Raw genomic sequence first — 25,635 nt, 5'->3', positions numbered from 1 at the left:
ACTCCTTCCACTGATGCTATCGCAAATGATCCAAAGACTAAAAGGCATCCCTGTGCTTGACTAACTAGGAGGAAAAAGTAGCCAAAGGATCAACACTTTAAAAAGCCCCGAAGTAATATAGCACAAAAAATAATAATAATAAAAAAACTGTAGAGGAGGCAGCTTACTTCTAACCAAATCTCTGCAAAGCCAATGCAGCACAGAACAACAGGATTTCTGCAAACAAGAAAAGTCCATTTGGACTGTCACAGGGTAACTGCGTCCTCAGAGGGGCTTTCAAAGCCTAATCATGAGCAGGTTGCATTTTGGCTGGGAATGAAACTTTAATTATCTTGATGCCTCCCTCAGAACCAGAGCAGCGATCAGCGCTGCCTCCCCTTCCTCTGCAGGGAGACACAGGAAGACAGGTTAATGGGGGTGCATGTTTGACTGCAGAGTAAAGCGGCCATGTTTCAGCGTGATAGGAAAAACAAAATCCTCACTTCAATTGATTCAGGGAGAAAAAACAAAAAGAAAAAGAGTCCAGAAACGGCACTCTAATCAATCGAATCAAAAGCCAGCAGAATGTTTGGGTAAAAAGTTACAACGACACATTTTTATTTGCATGAATACAAATAAAAGTTAGCATCGAGTCATTGGCTTGCTCTTACACTTTTAGTTCCTTTGAGTCTGCCACATGGCCCGCTGGATGTATGGCGAACGTAGAAAATAGCAGCACAGAAAGCAGCTGAAACGCTGCTCATTGAATTTTACAAGACCCAAAGCAAAGCATTTTGTTTTTTTTAAAAACAACTTTTTCAGTGATAGGAATGATGGTGTTAAAATAAACACCATCATTCAGTCAGGGGGAATTACTTTATCCATCGTTACAACGGCGTTGGCGGCACTGGCGATAAAATGTGGCATGTTACTTTAATTCAGCACACGGAAGGTTGAAACAGTCTGACCAGCAGAAAATGATTACAAATGTGCTGCTGGTTGGCTGAGGACGACTGCAGTAGTTGTTGTAAACCAATCAGAGTGAGACGTCACACACAAACTTACAAACTCAGTTACTTTTTTGAGAAAGTAACTAGCAACCATAACAAATTACTTTTTAAAAGTAACTTGCCCTACGTGGGTCCTTATGCAATGCACCAGAACTGCGATAAAATATGAGCACAATGATTAGCCACATATCAATACATTAACCGCAGGGGTTCAAACTGGCAACCCTCTGGTTACAAGACGAACGTCCTCAGGGGCCACTACGGTTTTATTTGTTCCACACATCCAAACTTAACATTAAAACAAAACTTCAACGCAACAACAATGGAACAGACACTGTCCTCTTTTCATAAACTCAACCACATCATACAAACATAAAGTAATGTAAGTGTAAAGATCAAAGGTCCTGTTAATATGCACTGCTCCAGGCACAACGGCACAAGCTCACTTGGGCATAAGAAACAACAGCACATATACAGTCCTTTGTATTTTCAACATCACTTCACACACCGTGAAGTTATGGATTTTATTCATGACTTTCATTACAGGCAGCACTGGGAACCACTTTTACTTCATATGCAGCAGTTTCTGTTATGAATGACCGTGGTGCCTTTGTTGTCACTGTTGGCTTTAGCTTAGGCTGCCTCGCGCCCTCTCCCTCGCTGTCCTCCTCCTGGTTTATCATCTTTGGGCCGCCTGCACAAAGCCTGTCTGACGGTAATTAAAGTCAGACAATTAGTTTTTGCCGTCCACAGTCCTGGTGACTTAATAAGTACAGACAATTAACTGAAATTAATATGATGGATGCCATTGTTTCTGCCGTGTGGCTCAGGCAGATCTTGGCGTGGCTTCAGGTTATTATTATGCATCCACTGTATTAGTTGAGTAATGGCGCTCTGCACGCCGACTGAGCAGTTTTCATCACAGCAAATGTGGTTATTAGTTAGAGGTGTTCCTGTGAGCTCCAGGCTAACGTTACTCACTCGCCAGAAGGATTACTCCCGATGCTATTTAAACAGACTAAAATCTGTGGATGTCATGTTCCGTGTTTTTCCTGTGTATTTATTTCGAGTTTCTGTGTTTCTGAGTTTCCATGTTGTCCTGTCTTCCCCTTGATTGTCCCCAGGTGTTTCTCGTCCCCGTAATTACCTCCTGTGTATTTAGTGTCACCTGTGTGTGTCTGTGTCTTTGTTGGGTCCTCGTCTCATTTGACTTCTAGTCTGTCGTCTGTGTTCCCAGTCCGTCGTCTTATCCTTTGTGTAACCAGTTGCTACCGGCGTCGAGCCCTGGCTTCTGCTCGGCCGTGCTGCCCGGTATTCTGGTCATTATTGGACTGTGTATTCTTGATATTCATTATCATTCAAAACTCTACACAACTCAAAACTCTACACAACTCAAAACTCTACACAACACAAAACTCTACACAACTTCCAGCAGTATGTTGACTGTCCCACCAGGGAAAACAAAATGCTGGATCTCCTGTATTTAATGCCAAAGATGCATACAGCGCCACAGCCCTGCCCCCCCTTGGCAGGTCGGACCACATCTTGGTAAGGATGACTCCCAAGTACGTCCCTCGAGTGAGTAGGCAGGCATCAGGATGGTGAGGAGGTGGACACAGGAGGCAGCTGAGGCACTGCAGGACTGCTTTGGGTCGACAGACTGGGATGTGCTCTGTGGGCCTCATGGGGAGGACATCGACAACATGTCTGACTGCATCACGGACTACATCAGATTCTGTGATGACACTGTCATGCCAGCCCGGACCGTGCGCTGCTTCTCCAACAACAAACCCTGGATTACCAGTGACCTGAAGGCACTTCTAAACAAAAAGCACTGTGAGAATCACATTCTTTGATTTCTCCAGTGCCTTCAACACCATCCAGCCTCTTCTACTGGGTGAGAAGCTGCGAAGGATGGGTGTCAACGACTCAGTGATCTCCTGGGTTACTGACTACTTGACAGGCAGGCCACAGTTTGTCCGGCTGGGCAGTGTCCTGTCTGGTGTGGTGGTCAGTGACGTAGGAGCTCCACAGGGAACTGTGCTTTCTCCCTTTCTCTTCACCCTGTACACCACTGATTTCCAGTACAACTCTGAGTCATGTAACCTACAGAAGTTTTCTGATGACTCAGCGGTTGTCGGGTGTATAGGGGATGGAGGGGAGGGGGAGTACAGGACACTGGTGGACAGCTTTGTGGAGTGGTCTGAGCAGAATCACCTGAGGCTCAACATCAGTAAGACCAGAGAGATGGTGATTGACTTCAGAAGGAAGAAGATACCTTCACGGCCACTGAAGCTCAAAGGGGAAGTGGTGGAGGAGGTGGAGGATTACAAATAGGAAACAGACTGGACTGGGCATCTAACACTGACGCTGTGTGCAAGAAGGGGATGAGCAGACTCTATTTTTTAAGGAAGCTGAGATCCTTCAATGTGTGCAGCAAGATGTTGGAGACCTTTTATCACAGTGTTGTTGCCGGTGCCATCTTCTTTGCTGCTGTGTGTTGGGGAAGCAGCATCAGAGCCAGCGACTCTAATAGACTGGACAAAATCATCAGGAAAGCTGGCTCTGTACTGGGACTAAGGCTGGAGTCCCTGGAAACTGTGGTGGAGAGGAGGACACTGAAGAAGGTTCTGTCTATTATGGACAATAAACAGCACCCTCTCCACCACATAGTGGACAGACAGCGGAGCACCTTCTCACATAGACTGCTCCAGCTCCGCTGTCGTAGGGACAGATACAGGAAATCCTTCCTGCCACATGCCATCTCACTGTACAATAAAAGGTAAATCATTGTTCTGCACTAATCAGTCCGATTTTGCACAACTGCACTGTGGCACACTTGCTGTACATATATTTACATTTACATATACATATCTGCATTTTTTGAATCTTTGCAAGGACTGCTCTTAAGTTGCTTTTTATATTAACAGCATTTCATATTTTTACAATTTATAGCATTTTATATTTTATTTTTATTTTATCTACAACTACTACTCAGTGGTAGTTGTTATTGTGTCTTGTCTCTATGCTGTAACTGCGAAGTAATTTCCCTGCTGGGATGAATAAAGTACTTCTATTCTATTCTATTCTATATAAAACCATCTTACTTGTCTTATCCTGGGTCTGCTGCGTTCCCTCACCATCTTCCACCACCGTTTCATGACAGTGGAGTTTTTTGGTTTTTTTTCATGAAGTCTTGGCAATTTTAAACTTTAATGCACGGGAGATGGTCAGTTTATGCTCTATTGTGAAGATATCGGCTGCACTGAGATGTATCATCTTTGGGTTGGTGACTGGAATGGCTTCAGTTTCAACTTAAGCAGGTCTGACTGGTGACCTGTAGGAATGTGCAATATGGCATAAAATTCATATCATGATATACGTATATTGTGATGAGTGGTGGTAACGATATACATATCACAATATGATCTTTATCAAACTTACAATAGAAATGGGAAAAAACATCACATACTAATCGAGTGGAATGTGTATATTTGTATGTGTATGGTTACGTCATCAACAAGCGTTACGGCGGTTAGACGGCAAACTACAGATCTCTATCATAGGCCGAATTTTTATTGTTTCTACCATATTCCGTATTTATCGGGCATTCCTAGTGACCGGTCAGAAACCATAAATTCAAAATTTCTTCTGATCAGTAAATGCACCGTACCTAAGTCCGGCTAACAACAACGCTCTTCAGAGTAGGAGTTGATTCTGACTGGTTAGTTATTACCAGTGACGTTTTAGAAAATAAAGTCAGAAAGCACAAAAGCTATAACAAGCTTAAAGAAAGGAAACCATTTTCTAACCGTGGGTGTAGACGATGTATTCAGGCAGCTGCAACAGAAAAGTACACTTTGCTGGGAATTCTTCTCTACGTCGGATGTTTCCTGCCAGAAAACCTTTGGCATGTATTGGCTAAAGAGTCCAAATTGACCTATTGTCTGTTCTAGCACTTACTAGATTACCCAAGTTTTCAGCTAGCAATGTTAAGAATGCTAGTCCTCTTAGCTTATTAGCTAATATCAAATGCCTGCATCAAATGGAGCAGCAGAGAGGTCAGTACAAATCCTGAAACGATCTTTGATGAAAAATGTACTGAAGGCAGATGGGCAGGCCACATTGCCACTCAGTCATCGATTGGCAAACTTCCTTATCATGTATTGCAGTACACCGCACACCGTGACAGGTTGCACACCAGCAGAGTTATTCCTGAAACGTCAGATCCGAACCCGTTTCAGTCTTCTCAAACCTGAACTTGCCCAACACGTTAAACAGGGGCAGTTCAAGCAACATCGACATCATGATCGCAGAGCTCCATTTTTACGTGTTTTTTCAGAAGGAGAGACTGTTCGTGTCCGAAATTTCAGAGGAGGACTTGTGAAGTGGACCTGTGGAACAGTTCTGAAGAAGTTGGGAAGCGTCACTTATCGGATACAAGACGGACAGAGAACACCACCATACATGTCGACCACATGTTGCCATGGAAACAAGATGTGGAGAAATCTCCAGTTATGTCTTCCCAAGTGCTAGTGGAGGAACCCGAAGAGATCAGAGACTGTGTTGTTCCAGGAAGTCTGAGAGGAACCCTGACAGCACCACCGTTGCCTGCTGAATCACCTGGGCAGACAACAGAAGAACTTGTATTATTCAATACAAGTGCAGATTTATGTCTTTTGATCTTTTGGTTGAAACAAACGTCATTCAGTGAATTTACTGCAATCTAAAAAATAACATTAAACACAGACTTTAAATTGTCTCCGTTTAAAATGATTCAGTTTTATTAAAAAGTCATGATTAAAAACAAGCAGAAATGAGATGACTGTTAAAAAAAATGTTAAAACTGAAGTGTGCGGCTGGTTCAGCTAAAACAACCCAAAGCCCATCAGCGGAGCGCAGATACCCTGTGAGGCACAGAGTTCCTCCAAAGAGACTGAATCTTTGAAAATGTATAAAGTATGATTTAGTTACTGCTAGTTGATTTTTGAAGTGATAAAGCATTAAGTGCAGCCTAAATTGTTAAATTCTTAGTGAAGGCCATAGGGGATTTATTTGCTGTTATTATGCATCTTTTCCTACTTATTAATACTTTAACAGCTAAATGGGTTTTATCAATACATTCTGGCCCTTTAAGAGCATTCAGATTTTTGATAAGGCCCAAAATGAGACTGAGTTTGACACCCCTGATCTATGGGTTTTTTTATGATATTTTTATTGATTATGTCACGGGTTTCAATCAAGGTGCAAAAGGCTAAGATGTAAATCTGATGTGCCGTTTGAACTGTCCAAGAAAGGAACAACTGAATTCCATCATTAGTCCAGTGACACTCTATTGATGATTTGCACAAACTCAAAGTGCTTCTCTGCAGTCTATGGAATCATTTCCGTGTGTCTTCAGTAAACAGCTGAAAATATTCTGTTAGCTTCAGCACTTTGGCCATGACTGCACTTCTCCTTATTTTCTTCCTGTACCTGCGCTCCAGGTCTAATCTCGTTTCTGTCTGTTCAGAATTGGAAGACCTAAAACAAATTCCCACACATTTTCATAATTCTCAAACATGTAGCGAGCCTGTGGGGCGCAGAGTAAAAGCACCGCTCGATTTTTCCTCCAAAGCACTTTCAGACAAGCATTTCTTTTCCCCCCCTGCAAACTCTTAAACATTTTCAAAGCATTGTTTGCCCCCCCCAACCCCGCAAGCCCCATTGCATCTCAGAGGAAATCACATCCACCAAGCAAGATTGTACATTCAGTTTGAGATTCTGTAGAGCAATTTGCACTATAGAGTTTGTCGTTCTCCAGCAGCTTTAGCTTTCTGACACCTGTTACCACACACCACGGTTCCCCCCCCCCCCCCCCCCCCCCCCCCCCATCTGGAGCTCGGCGCCGTCTGAGAGCTATTCCTCGAGGACAGCAACAAAGGTGCTGTGGGACGTTTTGCTGAAGCACCGCTCGGTCTTATAATGAGAGCTGTCAGGGATTTGCAGCACTGAACTTTTGTGCCCTGATCTATGGCGGGTCACTGTTGAGTTTGTATCAATAATTCATCTCGCGGTGCTACCCTGCTCCCTCTCATGAAACAAATCTTGCTTGAAAGTCCTGCCAACGCCGTCTCCGTCTTGCTGGCAAGACTTTATCTGTTGCCCTCCCCAGCTAACGCAGGAAAAAGATGTTTTTAAGGGGATTTAGGGAAAGATTAGCGCAGTTCATCTATGTGGAACACTTGTTTGGCAGCGGGCGTGCGGGGAAGCAAGCTCCAATCACGCGCTTGATCTTATGAATGGAGTCTTCCCTCCTACTTCCAAAGTCGAAGCAGATGAGCTCGCGAAAGGCAGATTGAGTGTGGCTTCTGGTCTTTATCCTCGCGGTGTGACTCTGTATGGCTTTCCTTTGGTTTATTGTGAAACAACCCGGGGCAGTCAGACTCTTGGAGGAGGCCTGTAGAGAAAGGAGCAGGGAAGTGGAACGTCGTGGCGCTTTGCAGGCTGCTCCGATAACATCCAGGGGGAAACTTCTCCCTCCCTCCCTCCTTCCCTCTCCGCTGTCTCCTCAGCAAGGGTAACCTTTCTTGTCAATGACAGTTGCTAGAAGCAGCAGGGGAATTCGGAGGCTTTATGTCTGACTTATTTTAAATTAGCACCTTTTTAGTCATTGCTAATGTCTTCTAGAGCCTCTGCTCATCAAGGGGGCTGCAATCATTCCAGTCGCCGTGAATAATTACACGCCAGGGATTTCTGAGCGCACGATGAACATCCTGTAAACACTCTACGTAATGCTCAGGTAGTCATAAAACTTTGAAAACAAGTGAAGACGTGAGCAAGTCGAATGCATCACTTGCCTCCTCGTTGCAGGAGACTTCAAGCATCTCAGACCTTGACTCCAGTATGAATGGGATCCGTAAAGTGGAGTAGAACAGGTCTAACGTTCTTATATTAGCGTGCTAATGAGGTCCCAGTGTGATACTTTTTAATGAGACCATCCAGGAGGCCAATTGTCCATAACTAATTATCATATGCTAATTGGCACACCAAAGTACAGAAAGAGGACTAATTTTATTTGTCTGCACCTCTCATGTCTTCTTCTGTGCGTGAGTTGGATCAAACACGCTCAACGACGGTGACTACAGTTAAAAGATGGTGCACTTTAAAAAAAATATATATACAATTACCACTTAACTGGCTATAAACAGCGAGCAAAGCGCTGCATGTGGGAGACGATTTTAAAAACATATTTAATATTACAGTACTGCTTGTTACTTCCCTAGATCTTGGGAAATTGAAGGCTGAGTCAAAACCTATAGATGTCATTATTGTGCTCCTGGCATTATTCCTTTTCACTTGCTGCCGGGTACAGTCCTAAAAGAGTCAGCAGCCATGCCATAGACGCTCACTTCCTGCAATGATGCTTAGAGAGTGAATGCCAAAGTAACATCCTCATGGAGGGCAGGACCCAAGGCTTCACAATGAAACACAGCACACATATGTCCATACACCCAATGTCAAAATCTGACAAGTCTTCCAAGGCTTTGCAGATTGTTGTAAGTTACATTCCTATTTACCCTTGCCACATGCTAAGTTTTCTGTGCTAACCTTCTATGAATGCATGAATGCTCAGAGTGTGGAGGGAAGAATTTAACCTGCAGGTTTGACTCAAAATGTAGCCAGGTGTAACCCTTCTCGCTTTTCACAGCGCCAGTGTAGCCTTGGTTGGTTGTTGTCACCTATAGTGCGATATAAAATGAAACTCTCACAATGTGATTGACTGCATGCAAGTGGTCCAACAGCTGAAAAACAAAAGACACAGTCAGCGTCGTGACCGAGCGGTCAGCCACAAACACCAACTGGTGCAGCTCCCATAGGGTCATATTTTTCCAGCCCAACCACAAGAAAACTTTATAAATTAATATTTGTAATTGCTAAATGATCTTACAGTATTTCGTTAATTGTTGAGCTAGAAAAATATGACCCTAAGTAAAAAAAAATAGCGAAGAGCTGCCTCTCTCCACCAGCGCTCCTCAGGATTCTGGCGGGGGAAGCCGAGAGAGCGCCTGAAGGACCCGTTGCATGCAGTCACTCATCACACCACCAGGTGGCTCCAAACACATGAATACAAAAATCTCATTACAAACACATACACACTATTATTATTATTATTTTGGGCAAAATTCACACACACATTCATACACACCTTTGTCTCTGTTACACAGGCTATCAGCAATATAAGGATAATGTAAGGATGTTCAGTCCAGTTAATTACCTAGTAGTGGTTGTTAGTTTTAATCCTAACCCAACAAACTTTGTACTTTGCCACTTCATCACAATAAAGATGAACTTTTTCAGCTGTTTAAAACTACAGTGGCTTATGTCTTGGTCCTGTTTCATTTCCCCACATACATCAGGGTTTCCGTGTTTCCATTGACCATAAAATTGTGCAAATTGGAATTCTGAAAATGAATAAGCTCAACAGCAATTTCTAAATGGAAAAAAAAAAAATCACGTTTTTTGATTATAAGGACGTTTTTGAGCATGTATGAGGTAGTTTTTCAGCCATATTGAAACTAGTGTATTTTGCAAAACTGCAATGAAAACACTTCTTCTATTGGCAAATGATGGCACGCAAAATGGCGAGAGCAAAAGTTGGGAGAAGAATTCAGAATCAGTTTGTTGTTCAACAATAATCAAATCCATTTTATGAAAATTGCATCTTCTGTTGAGTATTTATTACCAAATCGATATACAGACAATCACAACACAACACTTTGACCTTTTTGAATGCTGCACCCAAAAATGAATCAAAGTATGAAAAAACTAAAACCACGACAATAACTAATAAAAAGTCAACTGAAACTAATATTTAACTAATAACCTTTAAAAACTAGCCAAACTAACCGAATTAGACAAACAAAAAGTCACAATAAAATAAAACTAAACTATAATGAAAACACAAAACTGTTTTACCCTGCAGAAGAGTTTGGAGTGTTGACAATCCATCGAACATTCACAATATTCAAACTCACTCAAACTCTTATGCTTGTCCAGTTTTTGCTGTTTCCTACCCATCCACTTAGAAAACTGAATGTCTAGCTGCTGCCCAGTTTACACCGTGCCAATATGGACTAGTATTATTGTTATTCACTTCATCTGCACCAGCCATAACGTTTTGCCTGATCTGTCTAACTCCTGAAGCTTATGAGAAAACAATTTCTTCAACTTCTTCTCTGTCACACCGTGGACTGATTATTATTTCGATCACAGCCTTTCAATCTGTCTGCGGCGGTTCTGATAAGCCAGCTGTAACAAATTCTCCTTGCAATATCGCACATCATCCTCATTTGCCACCCCCTCCCGACGCCCCCGAGTATGAAATAGGGTGGAGAAGGAATTTCAGATGGATCCCTCTGATCTGGGGGAAGAATGCTGCCTGATGAATGGCGCTCAAAGTAAAAGAAAAAGAAAAACACTGGGCGGCACCTGGCAATGGAGCGTATTGGTTCAGTTCTGGTTCAGTGTGCCAGAAAATGGGACAGGGACCACTAACAAACACAAATAACTGCTATTGCTTTAAGAGCTCGGGGCCGACCGGCTCCGCAAGCCGAATGAGGCAAAGGGTTCTGGTTCAGCGGCCGACACAAAAAGGCGAGGCCCCCCGGCCGCCGTCCTCCGCTGAGACAAACAATATCAAGTTTGACCTTCTCCGGGGGCCCCTGACGGGAACAGAGCCCGACTGGACCTCCAGTCGCAATCGGTCGCACTGTTTTGTTTGTTTGTTTTTTTTCTCTTTTGCACAAAACCCCCCCACGTCGTCTCTCCCAACACCTCCACTCTGTCTGCGCACCGTACACATGTCCACATTCTGTTTTGCTCATTTAAAATGGTCATTAAACTTGTGACAATTAGCCATGCGCCATGAAGCTGGGAGGCAGGACGACGGTATCATGCTGGATCCCCATTAACTCATTTGTGTGGGTTCATTAGACAGAGCGCGACAACAGCCACACCAGTTGTTTACTGCGCTGGTGAAGGCGGACAGCGCTGTGGTTACCCCACACACTCACACACACTACACACACTCACACACACAGTGATCGGGGATATTTCAATGTTAATGAAACGGCACGCAGCATTTCTTGCAGAAAGCCATTAGAGGACTCAGGAAATGACTGCTGAATTTTTTTTAGCACCGGCAAGAAATTCCCCACAGTTACCCCCGTGATTTTTTTAAAGGTTTCTTTCCAAGGTTGTTGAACAATGTGAAGTCATGGGATAATGTCAGAGAGCGAACTAATTACCATGTCTGATGTGAAGCTTTTATGAGGCGAAGCAAAGGAGGCTTCCTGATGTGTCTTTATGCGGGGCTGACAGCTCATTAAATCAGAGGAGTCAACACGCGGCACATCGCTGCTCAATTAAACTCGTGAATTACACTTTGGCGCTTTTTTTCTTTCTTAAAGGCGTGAAACAAAACAGAGCGGGAGAATTGTGAAAATGTGTTGAATATTTGGGGAAACTAATGACCCGTGCCACCTCCGATGAGCACGCTCATTTAATCTCTGTGAAAAATTACCCGCGCGGCGGTTCCCTGCAGCAGCACGAGCGTTCTGTGAGTTTGATGGATGGAGCTTTTTCCGTCAGCGATCCATCATGTGGTGTCAATACGTTCCAGGGAAGAAATTACGTACATGTTTAAGGTGGAATGAGTAGTGGAGTTGATCAGTCAGGTAACAAAAACAAAAAAAAACAAACAAAAAAAAAAAACGTTCCCCCTCTTTCGGTTCTGTGGTTGATTCAGAACCTGTAAGTGTAAGTGACCTCGGCTTTACTGGAATTTTAAATGATTATGTTTTGATCATACCTCCTGTTTTACTAAAGGAGCAGTATTGTTTTTTTTATAGCCAGGTAGTACACAAACTGTGTACTATGTAATTACTTGCTTAGTTTTTAATCAAGTAATTATTTTGCCACCAGATGATATAAAAGTGCTGTACATATCAAACATGACTCAAAAGAAATTTGACTTTGTAATTTGGGTCTCTGTCGCTTTAAGAAACTCTTGCTCTTTATGAAACTCCGCCTTCAGGAGTCATCACAACATGGCTCATCAATTAATCCTTTAACAATGTTTTTACCACTGTTTCACTGAGAAGTAGCTCCTATAATGAGCTCAGCAGATGCACACTTCCACCAGGTGTTTTTGCTAACTGCTGCTGGCTAGTCTGCAGGAGCTCAGTAGGTGCGTCGTGAGGGAGAGCTGCTCTGTGAGGCGGAAGCGTGGCTTGGAAACTGCAGCTCCGAGGAGAGAGTTTGTCTTGGTTCCCCAAAAAGATTCATACAGCTGAATGGTTGCCATGGGAGATTAAAGAGTTTCTCAAACATGCATGAAATAATCAAAGCAACACTCCATGTATGGTTTTGTTGAGGGAATAACATTAACTTTACATACTACTGCCCCTTTAATAAAACAGTCAACATGGTTGTGCAGGAAAACTGAGTTGCTTAAATGTCATTTAAGTGGGAAAGTAGGAATCACAGGCGGTACAGTACAGGAGTGTAGTAGCAAAGAGAAAACGACGACTCAACAGAAGTAACTTTTGCCAGAGTAAGACAGCTAACGCTTTCCCCAGGAGTGGATGGACCAGCAAATTCAACTAAGGCTAGCGCATGCAATGCTCACAGAGTGTCTGCGAGCCTGAGTTAGCATGTTAAATACTAAAGTTAACGGCGGACAATTCTAAGCAGCCTGAAAACGTGCAAGGCTGTTTGAAGGGGTTGCCAAGACAACGGCTCTTCTCTCTGAAAAGAGGTTAGAGGTTTAATGACACAACGCACAGAGCTGATTTTTCTAATAGCAGACAAAGACAACTGAAGTAGAAAAAGCTGCACAGATCTACCTTGTCTTACATGAAAAGGTGATTTATCATTTACTAAGACGACCTGTTACTGACCACACTTTTTCAGACTGGTACAACACTACAAAAACACAAAATCTTACCAAGTATTATTAGTCTAGTTTCTAGTATTAATATCTTAGTACAGTTGAAATAAGACAAGGCTACCTTAGAAGTAGCTTCTCAGCACAATATAGGACAGAGCTACTCAAATATAAAAAAGCTCTACAAAGACATTTTTCAAATAGTCAAAGGTCCATTAATTATGAATGGTCAACCCAGATGCCAGAAACTCTCTTATTCCAAAGTGTCTTTTCATGTAAAACAATAAGGATATGAAAACAAAATGCAATTTTGAATTATAGATAAATTTACATACTTAAACAAGAATCTCCTGCAAAAAAACTGAAAACAAATGTGAGGGGGAGGTTTACAAAATATTTTAGAAATTAACATAAAAGGCAAAAATGGGGGCGAATTAAAGACGGTGATTAAAGAAACTCAGGAATTTAAAAATGAAGGTTTCTTGTGCTTATCTAAGACTCTGAGCGACTCTGAGTGAGCACTCCAAAGCTTTGAGCTGTTCAGGAACGGCCTCTTCAAAATACCACAGGGAAATAGATTTATTAAACCTGCATGAAAGAATCAAGGCAACATATCAGGTATGTGTTTGATGAAGAATAACATTGTAACATGAGGTCAAGCTGAAAAAAGTCGACTTTACATAATACTGCTCCTTATTAGGCACACCGGTCAGACGCAGAATGAATAAATCGGGTCGATCGGTACTAAATCGGGAACTGACGGTCTGATGGGACCGATGGACCAGTTGTAGTCTAATTCTATGTTTTGTGCTTTATTGTTTGTTTTACAATATATTTAGAATTCTTAATTGTACTTTCTGAACCATTTGAAAAGTTTGTTACAGTTTATTTTTTACATGCATGTCCAAGGTAGTCAACCTATTGTTTTAGTCAAGTTATTTATTTTATTTGCACCGACTGAACAAATGAAACTCTTGTTGTTTTTACATGTTTGGCCAAGCTTGCGAAGCTTTACATGTGCTGTGCTGGTGCAAAGTTATCAAATTTGCCATTCAGCATATTTACGTCTGTATTTAAAAAAAAAAACACACACAACAAGACAAAAAACCCTTCATGTGTTTCTCTGTATCGGATCGGTATCTGCCGACACCAAACCTCGGATATCGTTATCGGAAGAGGGAAAAAGAAAAAAAAAAAAACGGAATCTGTGCATCTCTAGTTTTTAACACAAAAGGTTAGATTTAATTACTAGTAGAACCTGGTCAGAATCTGTTACGTAGAGTAAAACTGTGGAATATTTTTCACTATGAGTAGATTTCCTACGCTTGACGGTCCTGACAGCCGGGACCTTCAGCGCCTCCACCTACGGCCCGGCTGCTCCGGAGCGGCAACTTCTGAGAACGTATTGACTGGCACGGCTGAGAATAGGCCGAATTTCAAAGAGTTTCCTGAAAACTGGAGGCTAAAATCATCCGTCACTCTAGGCTGCTTGGAATGCAGACGTAAAAAAGAAAAAGAAAAGCTACCTCACAGATTGATCTTGGTGATCATATAAAGCTTCTTGCCACGGCCAGACTGATGGCGGTAATAGGTTTCCACGCTGGCTGCCTGTCGCAGGTCCGTCGCCTGCTCCGGCTCTCACGGCGTGTTTGCCACGGGGCCCCATGCGATCTCTTGGGGGACAATATACTAAACTGACTTCAGGGGGAGACATGAAAAAAGAAACATCAGCAGCTTGTGGAGGCAGGAACACAGGGTTACATCTGAATCTTTCTGTCTGTGCTCCACGGATTCAATATTCGCAAGAAGTCCTCGGTGTTCGCCTCACACTCCACTGAAAATGACCATGATTAATAATTTACTCCCTATTTGGTACAGAACGTTCACTGAGTCAACAACAGATCACCACAGGCTGTTTTGCATTATAATGAATTAGTTACATGGAAATCAAATTAAGCAAATGGAGCACATGACGGAATTATGCGAGCGCCGTTCCTCAGACGGGAACAATTTCTTCTCCAACTCCGATGAGTGATTTTCCAGTTAAGTGAGCGGCTGGTGCATTCGTCCCGTTCGTTGACAGTAACCTGTCATTTGCGGCACTTAATCTCGCCGAGGACAGGAGCGCAGCTTTCAATTAACTCGTCAAACAGGCCAAGCGACACATCCATCACGCGCGCTGCCATCCTCCGGTTCTCTTTGAAAAGAACTCCAACATCAAATTATGCTTCAAATCACATTGTCGGAGCACTTTGTGCGTTTATGCCAAGGGAAAATAGATCCTTCCACTGTGGGGTTTTTTTCCCTCTCCTCTTATCAGAATCTTTGTCATTTTATCCAAACTCCAGGACATTCGGTTTAACTTTACTCCTCATCTGTGGAGTTTGTTCTGTGGGTCAGTGCTAAAGCAGAAGCCCCTGAGATGTAATCACGTAAGATCTTTTCCCTCAGTGACTAATTACTTCAGTCACGTACATCATTATGCATCAATCATGTACCTGAAGGAGACAGTGATTTCAATTCCCATTGCAGCTGATTATGTCGCGCGGCTTCCCAGCAGACAGCTTGGCACAGACCAGCTGGACGGGGCAAGTAGCACCACCTCCTTTTAAAACACCCTAATGCCCCATTGTGAAGCTATGAGTGTGATGTACTGGTGCAGACAATTGTTGCTCAACAGTCAAGCCAACCTCAACTAGTCAGTGAAGCAATCCATCTCCCACTTCGGGTTATCAAATCAAAATCAAAACATTTATTATGGCACAAAGGAAACTGTAAACTAATGGGTGATTTAAAGGAACTCAGTGTTTCGGCTGTTCTGCAGTTTTCTGAGAGTTTGCTCCAGATTTGTGGTGCAAAGAAGCTGAGTGCTGCTTCTCCATGTTTGGTTCGGCTCCTGGTTCTGGTTCGGCAAGGTAGACCAGAATGAGAGGAGCTGAGAGGACTGGAAGGTTCATCCTACAACAGCAGATGTTCAGAGTGTTTTAATGTATTTTTGGTATTTAAGTCGATCAGTGATTTATAAACTAATGAAAGTGTTTTAGTCTATTCTCTGAGCTACATGGTGGCTGCAGCTGGATTTCCTTTAGCCATAACCTGAATAGACAGATGATGAGCGCTAGCACCATAGCTGGACTATGAATATACAATATCTCATCTAACCGTTTACATCGGTCACTGCCATGATTTTCACTGATTTATCATGTGAACAAGCTTATTCACATTTGATTTTAATTTAATTTATTATTTAATGAAAACACCACAATTGAAAAATTGTGTTTTTTTTGTGACCTTAGCAGAATATTGACAAATACTTTCACACATTTGGAATGGAAGCGCAGGTGGAGTGAGGATGAGCAGAATCACCAGAAATTAGTGAAAGTCTTCTCGAATGTCTAAAAGTTTGGAGCTGGTAGTGTAGCGGTAGTGTAGTGATAGTGTAGAGGTAGTGTAGAGGTAGTGTAGCGGTAGTGTAGCGGTAGTGTAGCGGTAGTGTAGCGGTAGTGTAGAGGTAGTGTAGAGGTAGTGTAGCGGTAGTGTAGAGGTAGTGTAGAGGTAGTGTAGCGGTAGTGTAGAGGTAGTGTAGAGGTAGTGTAGCGGTAGTGTAGAGGTAGTGTAGCGGTAGTGTAGAGGTAGTGTAGAGGTAGTGTAGAGGTAGTGTAGCGGTAGTGTAGAGGTAGTGTAGAGGTAGTGTAGCGGTAGTGTAGAGGTAGTGTAGAGGTAGTGTAGAGGTAGTGTAGCGGTAGTGTAGAGGTAGTGTAGCGGTAGTGTAGAGGTAGTGTAGCGGTAGTGTAGCGGTAGTGTAGAGGTAGTGTAGCGGTAGTGTAGCGGTAGTGTAGAGGTAGTGTAGCGGTAGTGTAGAGGTAGTGTAGCGGTAGTGTAGCGGTAGTGTAGAGGTAGTGTAGAGGTAGTGTAGCGGTAGTGTAGCGGTAGTGTAGAGGTAGTGTAGAGGTAGTGTAGCGGTAGTGTAGAGGTAGTGTAGAGGTAGTGTAGAGGTAGTGTAGCGGTAGTGTAGAGGTAGTGTAGAGGTAGTGTAGCGGTAGTGTAGAGGTAGTGTAGCGGTAGTGTAGAGGTAGTGTAGCGGTAGTGTAGCGGTAGTGTAGAGGTAGTGTAGCGGTAGTGTAGGGGGGGCTGCTGGGAGGGGGAGAAGGGAGAGCAATAAGGTCCTGGCCTGGGGAATACAATAACTGGGTAAATAAATAAGTGAAGGTTTGGTGGTGTTATTATTGCCAGGAGTCAGTGATATAGACTTGCTTATGGACATAAAGTGCAGCTGGTTTACAATTAGTATGGCCAGTCTGCTGTGATTCAGAACTGTATGGACACTACAGTACATGGCCAGCAGCAGCTGATGGCATTATCAATGCCTGGCCCAGACACAGACTTTATTAGAAAACCATTTCAGTCAGCACTTCATTAACGGAAAACCTCAAACCTAACCGCTCTAAACCAGCTTTTGGCAGCGTGCAGCAGGTAAACCGATGCTCTCTTCTTATTATTGCATTTTAGAAGTTGCCTTGAACTCCTTATATGGGCATGCTGGGATACTTTGAAAGAAAGATGAAAGATTCCCCCCCTTGTTTCAATCTGATTTCCACAAAACTGTAAAGATGTCAGTGTTTTGGGGTGCTGTCGTGAGCTTTTGTGTTCCGTAGGTTCAGTTATCTTTCAGATGTCAGGTTTTATTTCTTGATTGCATGCATCATGGTAATTAGTTCTTCAGCTCAATCTCCTTCCTGTTAACGTAGCTCATGTTTTTCACCCGTGTCTCCTGATTTCCCCTCACCTGTCTCCCGTAACATTTCAGTTCAAGTCATGTCTTTGTCTGGTGCGGGATTCTTGTACGTCTTACGTCTGTCACTTGGTGAATAACCACAATCTGTCAAGTCGAGTCTCGGAGCTGAAATAAATCCTCGTTTACGCCACGCTGCCGTTTGCATTTTGGCTCACCTTTGTTTCCTTCGTCACCAACCAGGACAAAAACAATTTGGTGATCACATCTAAAAGCGTAATTTTCTGTAACATAAAACTGACCATCTGCAACCAAGCTGATTATGATGTGAGGTTATAACTTGAACCACGTCCATTCAGCATCAGTATGACTTCACCTCTTAGCACAGTCACTAGCTAATCTTTGACAGAGTGGGGTTCTCACTGCCTCTCGGTGGTAAAAATGAAGTTTGAGTGACTGACGGATGACTTTTCAGTCGGAAGCCGACGTGACATTAGGGTAATAATCTTCCAGAGCAGAACCTCCTGGAGCCTTTGTCGCCTCTTTTACCCCATTATAAACTCACTCATTGTTTCTGGTGGGGGTCTGTGGGGTCTGCTGTCTTCACGCTAAGTTGGGTGGCTCTGGATGTCTCAGGGCTTATTCAGCTTTTGATGTTTTCTTTATTTTTTTTTTCTTCCAAAAGCACGAAAAAGAAAGTGACATCCCAATGGAGAATATTATGCTAATCCAGAAAATGTTAATTGGGCCCAAAGGGTTAATTTCTTCTGCTTTTTCATCTTAACACTTTAATCTGTCTGCTTATAATCACAAATGCTTAGAAATAAGAAGTGTTACAATTTTTTTTTTAAACATTACTTTTCAAATCCTTTTTAGTGAAAAGTTTCCCTAATCCTCCTTTGAAATGTAATTGGGACCGTCTCTCCCAGCTAAGGAGTTCAAACCCCCAACATCACATAATCTTCTTTCATTTATCACGGCAGCAACACGCTGCGCCACTCCTTCCTGTTTATTGCACTGTAGATCCTTTGTGGAGCAGATTAAGAAAGAGCCAGTCAAGTATTATCACTGAAAACAAAACAGAAAAAAAAAACAACATGCGATCTGATTAGTTAATATGGAAGCCTAAAATAACATTCAAACAGCCACAAGTTAATTACATTTTATTCATTGAATTCCCTTCTGGGATCCAGCAAACAATACCCAAATGAACGATAACTGCTTTAGTACCAAACAGCTAATCTTATCGCACCGAATTTCCCTCCTCGCATGAGGATTATGACTGAAAAAACACGCTGTGGATGGGAAAGCTGCGGAGCACCTGCAGAGTCAACAGGGGCCGTGTTGCGCGTGAAACGCTTGATTTGATACCGAGCTGCACGCACTTGGGGGGAGAGTTTGGCTCTCGGCTCATTTCAAACTAACCAATGGGTGCACTCAGGAAAAAAAAAGTTACTGCTCCCTCGACGCTTGTTTGTTTAAAATTATATTTTGCACTAAATGTGTTCCTCTCCTTCTGTCTTTGCAGTGTAGGGTAACCCAGCAGCGTATAGAAGCACCTTTAGCTTCTAACTCACTCTTCTTTGTGACATTGCTCCAGTAAAAGGAGTTGTGTTGGCGTTTGTTTCTTTAAAGCTGCAGTATGGAACTTTTATTTTTAAAAAATGTTGTTGTTTTTCTTTTTTTACATATTTGTTAAAACTGTCACCATGCTGTGACAGTGTAATATGAGACAAATATTTGTGGGAAAAAAAAAAAAAAAATCAAGCTCCTCCGCCTCCTCTCCGTTTTGCAGTTGCCGTTTGAAGAAATGCACCGCTTCCAGACAAAAACAACCAATCAGAGCCAGGGGGAGGGTCTTAGTGCTGTCAAATGTGCTGCTAAATGTGCTAAAGGTGGAGAAATAACTCCCTGTTACAGGTAAGGATTCTATCTGCTGTCATTGGTGGCCATGTTAACTAGCCTGAGCATACACAACAGACTCTACTAACTTGGAAAAGCTGAATGAAAGCAGGTGAAAAGTAGCAAGTCTACAACTATTACCTGTATACCCTTCTCATTAATCAATGGACATATATTATCACCGCAACAATCAAACCTCTTCTATAACTGCTGAGCAGCTTTTTTCATGTTTCCAGTTATTTTCATTATTTACCTTTGCTAAAGAGCTTTGGGTTTGTTAGGCCTCCTTGCCATCACCCTAATTTTTACTTCCCTCCCAGATTTATGTCTACACCTTGACTGAGTCACATGCTGAGTCCTTTCTGGATTATCACCATCAAACCATCATCTTCTCATTTCAACCTGGGTCTCAAGCGTCTGCCTCACCACCTCATCCACCAATTCATGACATAAGCAGCAGGATTTAGCTTGAATGTACTGTAATTCCCCCCTGAATCTAACAACAGCCACAGAAACCTTTACAGTATTTTGAAATGACTGGAAAAAAAAACAGACTTCACTGAGTCACTAGGAAACAGGAAAAAGGAGGAGCGCAAAAAGCATAGGTGCCTTTCCCCCTCCTTTTTGAATGGACGGCTCTCACTACTCACACTGAGTGATGAACAGTGTCCTGACATGGCAGGTAACAGTAATTTATCGCCCCTCTGCCTATTTGTGACACATTGAAATGATAGGCGTGACTGCGTGGAGTGATGGATTCAGCGGTGCAGCAGCAGTTTACGTGCAGAGGTTGAATTGTAGAGCAGAAATTCATCTCAAGGTTGGTCTAGAAGTAAAGTTAAAGGGGTGTGGAACTTCACTGTTTCAAGGTTGTTTTCACACAATTTTTCCTTCAGGTAGACTTTATGTTGCGTTAAACAGCAACGCTCACCAAGGCAGAATTAAAGAGCGAGAGGTAGTGTAGTCCTAAAGATGCTCGGTGTAGATTTTGTGCCGTATGGAGCTTGTTTGTCGACTCAAAATGCAAAACTCGTAAGTACTGCAGAGAAAACGATTGCTTTGGCTCTAATGTGAACACGCAACTTTTAATGTCCGAGCGACTGAAGGGGATGCGCCGAAGGAAAACAGAAATGCAATGAAAAGATTTGTGCAGCAATAAAGCTGAAGGTCAATTGCTTTATAATACCAAATGACTTTACAGAGCCAATGACAACAAAGCTCATAGTTTTATTAGTGAATGGTGGCGCCTTTCCATTTAACGAAGGAGCACATGAGAGAAACAAAAGAGGTCAATGGCGAAGTCACAACATTACGAACGAATGCTTAATAACTCAATATGTCCTTCTTTTGTCCTCCACTGGACCCGAGTCCATCTGGTGAGATCTGGCACTGAACTGTTAAAGTGCTGGAAGCTGCAGGGCGGGGCCTTCGTGGATCAAACATGTCTGGACTGAGATATGGAGAGTTTGCAATCCAAACCAAAAACAGGAAAAAAAAAAAAAAAATTCCTTTGCTCTCCACAAACTATGACCTGTGTATCAAAGAGTCTGTATAATTTATTCAAGAGCAGATGTCTGCAGCTCCAGTCTTCAATGCTACTGTCCTGCAACTTGGATATGCAACCCTGTTCCAAACCACCTGAGGCTGAATTATTTCCTTAAGCATGTCAGTCAGTTTGTCAAAGGCCTGGGCCCTTCTTAATAGTCAAGTACGCAAGAAGTACGTTCTTGTGTGCTTGATAAGTATGGCCTTGGCAAGTCCAGTTCAAAGTCCCTTTCAGGGAACACATGGACGCAGTACAATAGTTCTGCGATTGGAACGAGGCGTACTTAATGATGTCATTTCTCAGCTAAAACCTTTACCTGAGTTTCAATAAATGGTCCAGTTCTGCCTAGGAATGGGATTCCTTCAAGCTCTACTTTTTTGTTCTGCTCTGCAGTCATGAAGTGCATGAAGTGTTTTTTGAATTGTTGAGGTGCTGATCAGCTGCTCTCAGTTGAAAAACCAATACTCATTGTCGTGGTCACATATCATAACAACTCCAGTCTGATCAATTGATTAGTTGGACATTTAAAGCCTCTTACTTTTTGACCTCTTCCTGGTAATCTTCTATCAGCCCCTTTGTTTTGTTTGTATTCAAGATAAAATAATTTTTTTCCACAAAGCAGTCCTAATTTTGGACATTTATGATTTTGATTTTGGTTCCTTGACCCTGAGTACCTCCAGACTGCTGCAGACCAAGAACATCCTTGCAAAGGCAGCTGCTGAGGAGACCCTACCTGTCTGCCTGTGAATCTATTGCCTCTATGAAAGTTGCCTGTATTCATTCACTTCTTCTTTTCTGTTACAAACACAAGATTCTCAGTGATAGAATATTTAGGATAAATCCAACGAGGGACGAACGAAAACAAAAGGTGAAGCCTCTAGGGGTGAACCCAACACTGAGGACGCAATTGCGACGCCATGTTGTGACAAAAGTTTCACCTTTCTTGTGTCACATCGCTAGCCCGACCATGCATGTCTACATGTAAGTGTTTACTAGGCTGGAGAAGGGCAAGTGATCGTCACATTGCACAAATTCCATAGAGAATGAATAGAGAGGGAGCGACGTTGCCTCCCTTGGTGCAGCTAGTGCAAGATTGATATTGTTTTTGGTTTTTTTTTATCTTTCGGGGGATCATATTAATACAGCAGCTCATACAATAAACCAGTATTACCAACAGACCGGTTTTTCATGTTACCCCACTTTTTCTACTTGACATGGACTGCAGTTCTTGTTTTGTTTTTTTATAAACTGTGACAGAGGGAAACCAAACGGCAACCCAACAGCCCCCTAACATTGATATGGCTAAGTGGGCATAATGTGCACTTGCCTCCTCCTGTCGATGTCCAAAGAGGGATGGACCAGCACTCAGGCAGAGAAGGTGGCATTATGCAGTTCTCCCTCCACTGTACTCGACCCTCTCTCACCCCTTTGCTAAATGGGGTGAGTGAAGGCGGGGAGGGCGGTGGGTGCAAGGAGTCGAGAAGAATGTGTTCACATCAATTTAGTGCAGAGAGGAATAGCTGTTCTAAACGCTGCTGGTTTCAAAGCTCCTGTTCCTTAGTGCTTTGCACTTGTCCACTTGTCCTTGGATAAAAAAGCCTCCTCATATATTTAGACATCATCAGCGGAGAATAAAGGATCCTTTCCAGTCAGGAGATCCAGGAATACAACCCAACTGAAATGAACGGCGCTGCATCGCTATTGCCAACTGCGCCTCAGGGACTGGACATTAGCCTTTGTTCTTTTTCTTTTCTTTTTTTTGAGACACAGATCTCTATCCCACTAATTGATTTCCCCTGTTCCTAAGATGCGAAGCCAGAAACAGCACACCATACAAAAGCAAATGACAGAGTTAATTAGGTATAACTGTTTGTGGATTAGTAATAAAAGCTCAGGAGCTTTTTAGGCACAACAGGAGAACAATCCATTAACAATAGAAAGGCATCTCTGGAGTATTACTTCTGCTGGTCTTTATCTTACTAATTAAACTCCTTCTATTGTTTTATGAATTAAAACATCCCAGACCAGTATGACGGAAAAACTTGTCTACCAAAAGTATATCCGCAGTTAATTATACAGTCCATCTGGAAAGGATTCAGAGCTCTTTGCTTTTTCCACATTTTATTATGTTTCAGCCTTATTCTACTTTGTATTAAAATAATCTCTTTCCTCAAAGTTCTACACACAAATACCCCAAGAAATTTGAGTCCACCCACAGTAAATTGCGTTAACTGGACTTTATTTGGAATGGCATACACCTAAGGTCCCACAGTTTACATCAGGTCAGTGGTCAAACACCACTCGTGAAATTGTAAGAATTGTCCGCAGATCCTCTAGACAATTTTGTCTTGAGGCACAAATCTTGGGAAGGATCCAAAAACATTTCTGCTCCTTTAAGGTCCCACTGAGCTGAGAAGAGCTTTAGTCAGGAAGGAGACCAAGAACCTCAAGGTCACTCTGTCGGAACTCCAGCATTCCTCTGTTGAACGGAGAACCTTCCAGAAGAGGAACTACCTGTGAGGAAATCCGCCAATCATTTCCGTATGGTAGAGCAGCCAGACAAAATCTGCTTCTTAATTAAAGGCACAGGGCCACCATGCCTGAAGTGTTCTCAGACCAGGCGAAACAAGATTCTCTGGTCTAATGACAGAAAGATTGAACTCTTATGGTGTGAATACTAGGCATCATGTTAGGATGAACATTCTCTACCAGCAGGGACTGGCAAATTAGTCAGGATAGAGGAAAAGATAAATGTAGAAATGTACAAAGATCCTGGATGAAAAATTGCTGCAGAGCATCTTGACCTCAGTCTGGGTGATGGTTCCTTTATCAGCAGGACAACCACCCTGTATGGAACCACCACTGTGTGAGTCCTGGAGAAACCGAGACTCCGGACTGGAATCAGATTAACATCTCAGGAGAGATCTGAAAATGGCTGCGTAGACAAATCCCATCCAACCTGATGGAGCAGAATTTTAAAACAGGACAACTAAATACACAATGTTGACAGTTTGTACTTTTATGCATCTAGTTACTTCTCAACTGTAGAACAATTTCATGAGCACAATAAATCTCTTACTTTGCAGCTCATGGGGAGCAGTCAGAAAGCCACGGCTTTAAAAGCAAATTAGCAAGATATCAAAATTGAACAGTAAAGACTGTGCTGTGATCCGAGAACTTGAGAAAAATGTAGCAGATAAACCTAGATGATGGAAAGGATTTATGCAGTTACACCTAAAATTATCCAACTCTTACTGTGAATTAGGGTTCAGGGACTTAAAACTAATCCCAACAGTAATGTCAATCTGCCCTTAAATCTGTCTACTGCCGCACACCTCACCGTGGTCTCTCTAGCTGAGTTTCCATTAATCGTAAATTTGCCAAATTGAAATCACAAAAATACATTTGTTTAGTGGAAACATGAACATTTTGAAAATAAAAACTATAGGATGAGGTGGGTTTTCTGAATCAGAGCACATTTTTCATTTCACACGAGACGTGGCCAACAGATAGATGTTACTACTGGTGAAAATGACAAAGAAGACAACAGGAAATAGGAAGAATGATGGCTTGTTTTTTTCTGACAATGTGCAGCTGGCTCCATCTGAGCTCTCCTAGCATGTCACACTTTATAAGAGGTTGTGTGCCATTCAAGCGTATTGAATCTCTTCTGTAACATCAAAAATGCTGAACATGTAGCCGCTCTGAAGTATAAGGGGCTTGCTGCTCCAGCGCCTACGTCTCCTCTGTATGAAGGTTGAGCAGTACCATCATGGCTGAATGGTGAATATACAGTATCTCATGTAATTGTTTACGTCCATCGCTGCCATGATTTTTAATGACTTATCGCATGAAAAGGGGCTAGCTCACATGTGATTTCAATTTCATTTGTTAATTAATGGAAACACCGCAATAGTGAGGTTTTTCGACATTAGCATAAGATAGACAAACATTTGCACACATTTGTAATGGAAACACAGCTACAGACTTTTTTTTTTTTAATTTCAGGATGACCATGTGCTTATGTAATATCCAACACATTACATTAAAACTGAACCCAACCAGAAAGGAAAGGACCCAACTTCCAAAATAACTTTTCTATGATTCATTTCTTGGATGGACAAAACCAGAAAAACTCAGAGCACTCAAACAAACCCCTGCCATTTATCAGATGAAGGAGGGAATATTTCAATTAATTTAAATCGAAGGTCAAGAGGTTCTGCTGCTTCTCCCAATCATTGCCTCCAGCTGTTTCCCTGGTTAGGCAAAATGAGGCATAATGAAGCAGCCAATGCACAGGAGGAATATTAGACTAATGAAAAGCTCTTTCCCCTTCCTGGCTGCTCGCCCATCCTGTGTACTTTCCAGCATCTTTCATTTCACTGGTTCTTGCTCTTTTCCCTTGGCAAAACAGTCCTCACCCCATCCCCACGTTGTTGTGTGTGTCCTGTTTTTGCCTGACAAAGGAGAACAGACTTACAAGCATGGGCAGCAGGCCCTGGAACATTATGACAAAAAGAGTACAGTGGTAAAGGTA

At 42.5% G+C, this 25,635-nt stretch overlaps 1 protein-coding gene across 2 annotated transcripts in view; it reads right to left on the bottom strand.

The window, feature by feature from the left end:
* Window positions 1–25,635, bottom strand: part of unc5db (unc-5 netrin receptor Db) — a 233,589-nt gene that overhangs the window by 171,277 nt on the left and 36,677 nt on the right. The gene's annotated exons all lie outside the window — the stretch shown is intronic.

This window comes from Xiphophorus hellerii, chromosome 12 (genome assembly GCF_003331165.1).
Source record: "Xiphophorus hellerii strain 12219 chromosome 12, Xiphophorus_hellerii-4.1, whole genome shotgun sequence".
In the NCBI taxonomy this organism is placed as follows: domain Eukaryota; kingdom Metazoa; phylum Chordata; class Actinopteri; order Cyprinodontiformes; family Poeciliidae; genus Xiphophorus; species Xiphophorus hellerii.
The sequence above is the reverse complement of the archived record's forward strand: the minus strand, read 5'-3'. Positions and strand labels throughout refer to the sequence as shown.